The 12,401-nt window shown below is 34.7% G+C and overlaps 2 long non-coding RNA genes across 7 annotated transcripts; one reads left to right on the forward strand and one right to left on the reverse strand.

Annotated features, from left to right (window-relative positions):
• Positions 1-1,145: 1,145 nt before the first annotated feature.
• LOC103314510 (uncharacterized) lies at positions 1,146-8,513 on the reverse strand. Of its 6 annotated transcripts, XR_010335628.1 has the most exons (7): positions 8,409-8,513; positions 4,415-7,499; positions 3,856-4,361; positions 3,627-3,808; positions 3,487-3,573; positions 1,492-3,427; positions 1,146-1,432 (listed from the first exon to the last, which is right to left on the reverse strand). It is a non-coding gene; the product is annotated as an uncharacterized LOC103314510 (long non-coding RNA). The 6 variants fall into 6 exon arrangements; XR_010335627.1 differs by lacking the exon at positions 8,409-8,513 and having other exon boundaries at positions 3,856-4,820; positions 5,043-5,289; XR_010335626.1 differs by lacking the exon at positions 8,409-8,513 and having other exon boundaries at positions 3,856-4,545; positions 4,683-5,289.
• LOC135267244 (uncharacterized) lies at positions 5,917-8,415 on the forward strand. Its single transcript, XR_010335629.1, has 3 exons — positions 5,917-6,052; positions 6,405-7,800; positions 7,893-8,415. It is a non-coding gene; the product is annotated as an uncharacterized LOC135267244 (long non-coding RNA).
• Positions 8,514-12,401: the final 3,888 nt, after the last annotated feature.

Consider the following 12,401-nt stretch of genomic DNA (forward strand, 5'->3'; position numbering starts at 1 on the left):
GAAAAATATTTCATGTGTTTTTGGTACACAATTGCATCAAGGTATGGCATTTTGTCAGGATTCGGATTATCTATAGCAAAGTGGACATTTTATATTATATATGCAACAGACTTGTCAAAAGGCGACAACTGGTTGTGTTGGCTTTTAATAATTTTTGGAATAACCATTTCTGTACGTGCAATTCAATGGTATTTAAAAATAAAAAAGGTCTGGTGCATGTTGTCCGTTACTCAGCAGAAAAAACTTTTATTTTTCATTAAGCTCTAATAGTGTATTATTTATAAATGTTATTAATAAAAATTATTGAAAGAAATTATTGTATTATTTTACACACCAAAAAATAGTACTTAATATATTTAAAACGTTAGCTCAAAAACAAAATTAATAGAAAAAAAGTTGCGTATAATAGATTGAAATCAAGTGAAAAAACAAGAAATTGATATGATCATAAATATGAGTTCAAATTACATTAATAAGAAAAATTTTGAAAAATTAAATATTGAAACGGTACACAATAGCTTAAAATGATAAAGGAAAAAAGTGGCAAAAAACACTTATAAATCGAACGGCAAAAACTAAAAGTTGACAAAATCATATATACAAGCTCAAATTACAATTAAATGATAAAATTGTAAAATTTAGATACCGTTTATCTCAAAAACTATTAGTTTAATCAAAAAATGTTTTATGTAAAAAAATATGCACAAAAAAAAAATAAAAAAAATTTTGGAATTACTCATTTTGGATTTTGTATACCGTTTAATTTTTTTGAATTTGAGTTAATAATTAAATTTGTGAGTTAATGCGATGAAGTTTGATATGTAACTCGATAGGGTTCTGATTACATTCAAAAAACTACCCCTAATCTAAATTTTGAGATAAAATTTTGAAATTTTAATTAAACATTGCATTTTTTATTGTGAATAAGAGACTGTTATTAAAATTTTTTTTTGTGTTTTAAAATGCTTTTTTAAAATACTAAAGATGTACTGTTAAGAAAAAAAATTTAAAAATTGCAATTTTAAAGCACTTAGTTTTTCTAAACGCAGCCTATATAAACCAAATATGAAATAAAAATATTAAGGGTAGTTTTAACCCCAATGTAATTTTGCTCACTAATTAAAGATATTTAAAAAAAGTCAAAATATTAATAAACATTTTTATTTTTTAAAACTATTATTAATATAACTATATTTTGTCGTGTGACGATAATCTTCATCATCCCAGTTTTCGTCGTCATCTCGTTTTTTAACTTCTGCGAACACAAGTTTTGGTTTGTTAAGAATTTTTTTTCCCGTTTTTCTTCTTCCCGTTCTACAGCCCTTTCTTCCCATCGGCGATCTAAATCCTTCATCCATTCTGCATGATGGGCCTTGAATAGATGGTTTGAAAGCCGATGGGCCAAGCATTTATGGAAAGGATTGTTCAATGTCTAAAAAAGAAGAAGAAAAAATATAACAAAGTACATTTTACACAAAAATTATTACGTACCATCTTCCTCACCATAATAACTAACAGTTAGAATTGAAGCTCATAATGGTATTTGTAATGATTATATTCGCCCTTCGCCCTTCATGATCAAATAGTGTAGTAGTCTATTCTCTGCCAAAGTGCCACAAAATTTTAAAGTACAGAAAGAAAACTGACTTATCGACGGTGCCCCACAATTGTTTTTTCTTTGTGCAAAAGTGCTACACGCTTCGTTCCTTTTGAGGGAAAAACAACCCCAAAATTGATTCGTGATGCGGTATTCATCGCTCAAACGGCCCCATAGGAGCCCCTCTTTGTTACAGATGGAAATTGGAGAGGAAATGGAGAAAACGACACACGCACGCGAAACGTAACCACAGAATAACAGGTTTTACAGAAACGCATCTGTCCTTGTCCCGATAGAGCGAAAGTGTCACTAGCACATCTATTGTGGCCAGCGCGTACTAAGTGTTATCGCGGGCGATTTGAATTGCCCGTAGTTACTTTTCTTTTAAAGTTTGATTGCATTTTTCGTATTGTTTGTAAATATTCACAACAATAGTTGCTAATAACACTTTCTGATGTTAGACAACTATTGTTGCTGAATATTTACAAAGAATACGAAAAATAAAATATGAGAACAAATAAAGACAATAAACTTGTAATAAAAATTTATTATCACTAGTCAATATACCCGACACGATAACTATAAACTAATGTGATTGATCCATTAAATTATTTATATTCCCACAATAAAAAAGTTCAAAAAAGCACACACACGAAAAAAACCACAAAACAGTACTAATTTCACATAAAACAAAGCCGAAGGCGAACACCAAACAAACCAAGCACAAAATGGCGATTGGCACAATGGCAACTGTCACAGGTCCACCGTTAATTTCTGCCGATATTATAGGTAGCTTCGCTAAAATTGACTATACGTGTGTGCGACATCTGCGATGGCAAGCCGAACTACAGTCGATTTTGAATTTGGCGCCTATACTTGGCTTGGTGCATTTAGGTTTCACCACCCTGAACGTAACCTCAAAACATCATGTCCCGTGTTTTATTTGGCAAACCTGACGAACGTGGGTCCTATGCGGCCCGACCAATTGTAAAATTCATATTTGGCGAGTAAGATCCCCAACTTGAACATACAGCCTGTCCTATGTGACTTTTCTGGCAGATATCGGTCCTATGCGGCCAGCCCAGGGGTTAAACGGTACTATGTGACCGAAACGGGCAGATATCTGGTCTTATGCGGCCACGTCAATACTGTCGACATCGACATGGATCAACACACGTCTTGTCCTGTCCAAATCCTGCGGGATATTGGCCCTATGCGGCCAGCCCAACCGTTAAACGGTACTATGTGACCGGAACGGGCAGATATCGGGTCCTATGCGGCCACACCAATGCTATCGACATCGACATGGATCAACACACGTCTTGTCCGGTCGATATCCTGTCGGATATCGGCCCTATGCGGCTAGCCCAATCTTTAAACAGTACTCTGTGACCACAACCGGGCAACCAGTGTTCAACATCAACATGCCTCTTATTCTATGTGACAATCGTGGCGAATATCGGCCAATGCGGCCAAGCCAATGGGAAAACGGCCCTATGTGGCCAACATAACCTCCACATTAACACGTCTCTTGTGCCGTGTTACAATCCTAACGGATATTTTGTGAAACAGGGGTTTTCCGTTAAAATAATAAAATATCGAGGTTGTAAGGCCCAACCTATGGGAAAACTGTATTTTGTGACCCTCCTAACCTAAAACTCAACACGCCTCTTGTCCTATATGACAAATTGAGCGGCTATTGATTTTATGCGGCCAAACAAGGGGAAAACGGTTCTATGCGAAAAACATAACCTCAAATCGTGGCCTGACCTGACCTGTCCAACTTCAAAACCATCACGATAATTGCCCTTGTCACAACTTGTCGGAAACCTAGCGGAAAGGGTGTACTATGTGACAAATTCCAGATATTATGTCCTATGTGACCCTACCGGATAATGTGATTGCTCTGTAGATCACATCCCAAACCTGCCGTCCACTCTGTGGACTTTTGAGCTCTAGTTGATGTCCTGTATGACCTACTTCTGTTTTAAACTAGCTTATCTCTAAACCTAAAGGTTATTCTCCTTACATGGACGCACAGCTTTCATTGTTGGAAGAGGGCGACCCTTTATCCATTGCCCCGTTCAGTGGAGCGGCCCTTGATTCTAAAAGGTTATCCTTTCGAAACTCCACAACACCAGGAACAATCTTGGCTGGCAGTGTTGCGGGGAGGTGGACTGGAAGGGTTTAAACCTGGAGGTAGTTCAACACCTACTCAAAGAGTACCCTCTAGGGTCTAATTATAAGTTTGGACATACCTAATCACTTTCAGAAACTATGACTTTTCTGACCTATTCTGTTCAACAGATGAAAGCGTCATATCCCATTTCAGTTGTTAATAGAATTTGACAGCAGCATATTTGCGCCTTGGAAGACAAGAGTTTGTGTATACTGTGTTATACTGAATCTCAGTGGCAAATTTTAGGCCGAGAAAATTCACTAACTCAAGAGAAAATTAATTTTGAAAATTGACATTTGTTTCAAAGTTACAAACGGACCAAACGCTAACGCATTCAATAGTTTGTTTGCAAGCGATTGATTAATTAATTAATTGATTGATTAATTAATTGAGTTACTGCATTTATTAGTTAATAACTGAGTTAATTGAGATTAACATTAAATTATAAACTTCCTTCAGCGAAGCTTCTAGCGATCCCGGGAGGCTTCTTCATGACACCGCTTTTCCGGTTTACTGATTAAAGTTTGAAAGTCTTGAAGGAATCTCTTGGTTCAGACTTAAGCGAGCGACTCCAACAGACAACATCTTCGAAAAACTCAGACTCACATTCACTGTGGTGAAAACTCAGTCAATAGTACCTCAAAAGAATCGTCACATTTCAAACACCCAGTTAAGAAGCTCCAATGCAGCGGGCGGGCGGCGCACAACTTTGTCGACATCTTTTACATCACCAGCTTCATTATACCAACCAACGGCCCTCTTTGCACAGCTATAAGGGGTTTCAAACCCTAAGGTTAGATTCTCTGAGACCCAACACATCAAAATTGTTCTTCGGCATGCGCGAAGGCTTCTCATTTTGAGAAGATATAGAAGGAAATCACTTACGTTTCCACTATTTCATCTTACCTACTCGGGTAAAGCCCCAGATACCCAACCGGTATCTCACAAATCTTTCGATCGCCTCATGGCATCATGGAACTCGGAGCGGAGCTATTGAAGAATGGTCTTTCACCCCAAACGACTCCTTCTCACTTATGTTCGAACCTCAAAAATTGTGATTGCACTTTAAGGTTTATATTAAACCTAAGGGGCCTTAATAAATATATCGCTCTAGAACATTTTAAGTCGCAAAACCGATTCACAGTTCTAACCTTACGTCAACACATTGGCACCTAACTACCTTAGACGTGAAAGAAGCGTCTTCGATAGTTTAATAGTCGAACGAATATACGTGCTCCTACCTTTGGTGTGAGTTTGGCATCTTACCCGATGGAAACGGTAGTCTCATTTTAAGAGCCCAAGGTCACCTCTCGGTTATTTACCTTGACGAATTTTTTCAATAGGTGATTCTTACTTACACACCTTGCCCCGCAAATATGTTATCTCTCAAATTTGGCATTGTCATAATTATGGAGAAGAGTTTGCTCTTAGTCTGCAGTGCAGATACTAGGATTTAGGGCTTCGCTTGCTCTTCTTTCTGATAAAATCAAACTTATCAGTAGACGTACCTCAGATATACAATGTCACTGTTTTGCAATTATTGCAAGCGGATCACATTTTGTGCACGTTAATGTCTACGTCTGTAGCCATTTCATGCCTTGGCTCTACATCCACATCTATACAGACAAAGTCTTAGCCTTACAAAAGAAATGGAGTCATTACGATTTTCAAATGACGCTTTTTCCTGATGCGTCAAACTGGAGGGGGGAAGACGTTTTTCGGAGACGAGTGTTCATGGTAATGGATTTTAGTCAAGCTCAGAACTCCTTTGGGCTTAAATGCTTCGCAATCAACGCAGTTGTAATCAATACGCAGTTTAAAACTCTTACGAAGTGATATCACCACTGTTTTCGCATGTGAACATACTCGTAATGTACGCTACAAGTAGAGTTGCCAGGTGTCCCGATTTGCGCGGGACGTCCCGATTTTCAGGGTCTGAGGACGCGTCCCGATTTGCACCTGATCGGGACGCTAAATTATTAATTTATTAAAAACCCGTTATTACTAGAATAATGAAAATTACGCATCACATCACTATATCGAGTGCGACAATGCGTTTAAAATAGCACGCATCCCATTAGTCATTACTAGCGCTATAAGTATAGCTTAGTTTTGTTTTCTCTCTTGCTCAGAGACGCTACCACAAAGTAAAATACCGCTTCACAATGTGTAGGAGGTAGGTACATACTTCACTTTGGCTTCACTCAATCAATCGGTCTTCGTTCGTTCGTATGTGTTTTGCAATTTTATCAGCACATTTAGGAGATTCTTTGCAGGTAAGCATTCAAATTGTTTAATTAAACATTATTTAAATGTTTACGCAAATACTTTTAACAATTTTCTCATATTTAGTTCTTTCTAAGATTCTAATTCGTGTTGGCGAATTTTAGGTTATGTTAGGCAGTTGGTTTTTATTGGTTTCATGATAAATATGATAGAAAATTTTTGACATGAGGGTTTGTGCAAAGTGCCGGGAGAGGTAAATAAATGCTTTTGATGTTTTTTAACGAAATTTTATGTATTGATTTCATGATTTATTAACATAATCCAGCGTATATCTGTTTGTATGTATGTATTTATTCACGTATGTGGTGTTGGTTGCTGCCATTGGATTTCTTTTATTTTCAGATTTCTTTTGAAATGAGTGATCCAGAAACTGTTTCCGAATCCGAGGTAAAAACCGATGCTTCGACTTCGACTCCGAAAAAGAAGAAACAAAAAAGAATGTGTTATTTTCTCGATGTTTGGATGAAAAGTTACTCGTTCATCAAATCCGTTCCAAATAATAAGTTAAGAGCACTTTGCACATTGTGCCAAAAACAGTTTAGCATATCTCATGGTGGCAAGAATGATATAGAAAAACATCAAAAATGTAATGAACACCAAAAAAGAGAAAGAAGTGCTAGTCTATCTACATCGCTGAAAATATTTTTAAAAACTGAACAAATGAGCACTCAAGAAGAAAAAGTGATAGCTGCTGAAGTCACAAAGACGTACCATTCGGTCAAGCATAGCTTATCATTCAATTCACTTGAATGTGATACAAAACTCGATCATACTTTGTATGGTGATTCAAAAATTGCTGAAAAACTGACACTTGGACGAACTAAGGCCAGTGCCATTGCACATAACGTTTTAGGTCCAGCATCGACTCAAGAGGCTGTCGAAACTTTGCAAAATGATACATTTTATAGTGTTGCTACTGACGCCTCCAATCACGGTGCCACAAAAATGTTTCCGCTGATGGTGAGGTTTTACAGCCCAAATACAAATTTAAAAACGTGTGTGCTTGACTTTTATGAAGACGCAAATGAAACTGCATCAGCCATTCATAAGAATTTAGTAACACGACTGAGAGAGCACAATATTGACACTAAACATCTTACCAGTTACTGTGCAGATAATGCAAATGTGAACTTTGGGTGTCGTAATTCAGTTTTTCAGTTATTGCATCACGATAATGACAACATTTTATCAGTCGGTTGTCCTGCACACATCTTGCACAACAGTGTAAAGTATAGCCTGGGTAAGAGTAAGTTTGATTTAGAAAATTTCATCCTGAAGCTGCATAACCATTTTTCATACTATGCAAAACGAGTTGCCGCGTTAAAAGACTTCTATGAGATGCGCGAAGCTGAATTTGCTCCTGTCTTGCGGCATGTTAAAACAAGATGGTTGTCACTTCTTCCTGCTGTGGAACGTGCTACCAAATCTTTCCATATACTGAAAGATTATTTTATATCATTGGAAGAAGACGAATGTCCAACTGCGCTGTGGCAATTCTTTAATTCTGACAAAACAGAACCTTATCTGGCATTTTACCAAAATGCACTGAAAGTCTTACAGGATGCAGTATTACGTCTTGAAAACGAAACATTGCTGTGCTTCGAAGGTCACGAAATAATGGTTGAACTGAGTAAAAAATTGAGGCAGCGGATCGAAGATGAATTTGTAGGATTCACGTGCAGCAACTTATTTAAAAAGTTGCCTGCTGATGAAGTTTCCAAAATAAAAAACGAGTGTTGTACGTGGTACAAAAATGTTCTAGATTACATAGAAACTAAATACGAACTCAAGGATAGCAGATTGGACTTATTTAAACCATTTTCTCTCCAGGACGACTCATTCTCTTACGCGTCAATGGTCAAAATTATTGAAAACTTCAAAATTGATTCGTTCTTCGACATGGATCAACTTTACGAAGAAGTGTGTAAAGTCAAAGAAGTAGTGAAAGCAGCAGTGCAAAACAAAGACTTGACGGCGTTACAAAAGTGGCACAACATTTTTAAAGACAATCAAGACTTTGCAAATCTTCAAAAGTTATTTTCTTTTATGGCTTCAATACCGGTATCAAACGCGGCAACGGAAAGGGTATTTTCCCAGGCTAATATAATTTGGTCTGAGACGCGAAACCGTTTAACACTCGAGCATGTCAAAGCCGAGATTCAAATTAAAACCAACTTTAATATGGCTTGTAGTGAATTCTATAACTACGTTATAAAAAACAAGGCGATGTTAAAGGCAGCAAAATCTAACGAAAAATATAATTTTAATAAAAAATAAATTATTTAAATTTCTATTAAAGTCAATAATTAACTAATACTTAGACTAAGATTTTATTGCAATACTTACCTAGTTTTAAATTTCTACTAGTCCAACAAGTCTGACTATTATTATGCAGGATTAAATTCTGACATAGGCCTACTTAATGTTAGTTGCGAAACTCAATAAATAAAACTTTTATTTAAAAAACGTTTTTTTGTTTATCCCGATCTACAACCCTAAATCCCGATTTGTTTTACCTTCTGCCCCGATTTAAAACAAATCGGACCTGGCAACACTAGCTACAAGTATCCTCACCTTGATGGAAGGCTTGTATGACACCGCTGCGAAGCTAGAATAAGGGATACTTGCGTCTGACGTAGACAGGTCAAGTAAGAATAAGGCCGATGCTGAATCTAATCGAAAAAAGCGGAGACTAAATGGCAGTTAGCAGATTTTGCGTATTTAGATACTGTATATTTCCGTCACCAATAGAAATAACACGAAATGCTTGAGTTTCGTTGGCTTGTTCAGAGAACCAGATGCGTTAGCTGGCGCTGTATTTAAGGTGCCTTTGGAATTTTACATTTCCATTTTGGTAGTTCTGCGAACTCTTTAAAAACTTATCTCAGACAAGACCAGTGTTAATTTAGCTGTTTCAAATTGGTCAACTCAACCTTGGTTTTTTCCTTATTTCAACCCAAGCGAGAAATTACTATTTTAAACCATCTGATTGTTACTAATCTTCTCAGACAGGTGGAAACACCCGCTTGGAGCCATCTTATGGGAAGTTGAGATGATAGGGAAATGATCTGGGAAGTCTCTACTTCTAACAATATGCTGATGGTCGTTTTGACACCAGAATCAAGACAGTGTTTACACATTTAACGCTCAAAATCATAGTTTTGTTTCGAAACTACTCTTCAGTAGTTCTAATTACGGCAATACGACACGACTAATAGTACCCAGGTCTTAAGTAGTACCAGCTCTGGTAATCTCAACCAAGGTGGGAAGTTATCTTTGCTTGAGACCAAGGATGTCAAGATATTTTAAAACATCCGGCTGTTCTAGAATATTTCTCTTAACTTGTCTACGATACCGGACTTTTAGATAAAAAAAAATAATTGCTACGGTATCGGATGTAGGCGTTATCACTCATTGACAATAAGATTTCTAAAGGAAAAAATTGAGAACCAAGTGGTACGTTTATAAGTCTTAATAAACGTGGTTTGCACTGCAAACAGCAGTCCGGTCATCTTACTACAACCTTTTACGATTGTTACATAAGACCGCTTCGAATACTTGCTTATGATAATATTCAGGAGTCACTTTATTCTTTAGAATCTAGTTTATCATATTTGAAGTATTATCGTTTAAAACTGAAAAAACTTAAACAGAATTTAATCCTGAAAGAAGGTGGAAAACTTTTAACTACTAATTTAAAACGCCATTATTCTAATGTAAAATGGGAGGATGTTGAATCAGCTTTTAGTGGAAGAATTCGTACTGATTTTATTTCAACATTAAATATAAAAGATCCTTTAATTTTTTTCAATAAAGCTTTTGAATATTTTATAATTAAAATTAATCAAATCTTAAAAAAGTCGATGATAATAGTAAATCTCATTTTCTGTGCTTATTTTATAAAACCTCAAATTGGTGAAATTGATATAAAAAGCTTTTCCACTAAAAACCTTCCAATCGACTCTTCAACCAACGTAAAACGGTGGTACAAAGAAAATGTTACCGATAAATTAATGAATAAATTAGAAGAGTTTGCAGAAAAGGATTCTGGATGGGCTCTTCATGAAATTATTGGACTTAAAGTAAACATTACAGGTACGATCCATTGAAAGTAGGTGTTTCAACATTTGTTACTGTACCAAATTTTATTAAACATAAACATGCAGTAATTAATGTTGAAAATAATAATAATTTTTGTTTTTTGTGGTCAGTTGTGTCTGCTTTGTATCCTGCAAAAAAAAACTCTAATAGAATTTCTTCCTATCTTCATTTTAAAGATGTATTAAAATATGAAAATATACAATTTCCAATTACAATTAAAGATGTTAAAAAGTTTGAAAAACTTAACAATCTTGCAATTAACTTATATTGTTTTGAAGGTTCTAAGATTTTGCCTCGTTCATTAAGTTCACAAAATTATAAAAATAATGATACTAAAGTTATTAATTTATTAATGTTGCCAATTATTACTAAACAGATTTGTCATTTTCTTCTTCTGTAGAGTCTCTACTTTATCATTTTGTGTGGATTAAAAATTTATCGCGTTTGTTGTCTAAACAACTATCAAATCATAATAAGAAATGTTTTGTTTGTGAAAGATGTTTAAATTCTTTCACCAATAACAATCTACTTCAAAACCATTTACGTTATTGTCTAAAGTCAAACCAATGTTGTGTCAAAGTACCTGATGAATCAAAAAAAATTTTACAGTTCGAAAATCATTCTTACAAAGAAAAAGTTCCATTTGTTATATATGCAGATTTAGAAAGTATTTTAGAAAAACCATGTGCATCGGACAGTAATAACTGTTCTACAAAATCTAATTCGGTGATATATCAAAATCATGTTGCATTTAGCGTGGCATATTATCTAAAGTGCTCTTTCAACAATTTATTCTCTAAATTTAATATTTATCGTGGTAAAGATTGCATACAGCGGCTTGTTAAAGAGTTGCATGAAATTTCACTATTTTGTAATGAACATCTTGAAATAATTTTACCTATGACAACAACAACAACAACAACAACAAATGATAAGTGTCACATCTGCAAGCAAACGTTTCACTCATATCAAATTAAAGTACGAGATCATCTACATGGAGTTATTTCCGATTTTACTAGAATAACACAAAACTCCCAAACTTGTATAGACAATGTAATTACAAACATTAGCTGTAACACATTCAGTGAAAGGGTTGTCAAAACTTCTCTCTCAGATCATTTTGGTCAGGAAATAATACTTAATGATAAATTAAACAACAAAGCAACTAAAGCTATGCTGCACCTTCGTAATATGTGCTCATATAATCAATCGAGATTCTTGGATTTTTTAAACAACTGTAATTGGAACGTAGTTTGTGCTGATAATCAGAAAGTGAACGGTGCAGCCGAATTTTTTGGAAAATACTTATACTTCACTTATTGAACAAAATTTTCTTCTCAAAAAAATTGCTGTTGACAAAGCTAACAAAATTAAATGGTTTAACAATCAATTACGTGAAATGAGATCTATCTTAGAGGCATTGCGAATTATTCGATTTAACACTATTGATCCAAATGATATCAAAGCACATAATGTATTTTTAAAAGAATATAGAAAGTGCCTAATTAATGCAAAAAGAAAGGCATATGATCTAACACTTCTAAAAACAAATAATAAAAGCAAAACCGCCTGAAACCAAAAAACTGTTACCTTTATTAAGCGCTTGCATCTAAGCAAATTTAGTACTATTAGTATTATTATTATTAATGTTATTGTTATTAATATGACGACTAAAAACGACTCTAAAGACTTTGGTGACTTTTATGTCTTCTCCTTTTTCCTATACTAAAGTGTTAGACTCAATTAATTTAGTTTAATTTCAGTTTTTCAAACATTTTATTTTAAAGCAAATTTTTGTTAAATATTATTTATATCCAACTCTATAACTCGCTTATGGTTGGTCCTACAAGAAAAATGTAAATAACGATTTTGTAGGAAATTTTATCAGCTTTAATTTTGAAAGAAAGATAAAAATTGATAGGAGTAACAGTTTTCGAGATATAAGCAAAAAACCAATAAGAAAACTGTAACTGTTACTGAACAAAAATGTAATTCAGTTTTCAATGTTTGAGACGAAGACGAAAATGCAGCATTTAAAATCGACTCTGAAGACTTCAGTGACTTTTATGTCACCTCCTTTTTCTTCTAATAAAGTATTGGACCCAATAAATTAAGTGTATTTTAAATCACAAGACATTTTCTGTTAAAGCACTTTTTTTTTAAATATTAATTATTTTCAAACTTATATCTCGCTTATGGTTAGTTCTACATGAAAAATGCAAATTACTATTTTGTAGG

Source organism: Tribolium castaneum, chromosome 10 (genome assembly GCF_031307605.1).
Source record: "Tribolium castaneum strain GA2 chromosome 10, icTriCast1.1, whole genome shotgun sequence".
NCBI lineage: Eukaryota > Metazoa > Arthropoda > Insecta > Coleoptera > Tenebrionidae > Tribolium > Tribolium castaneum.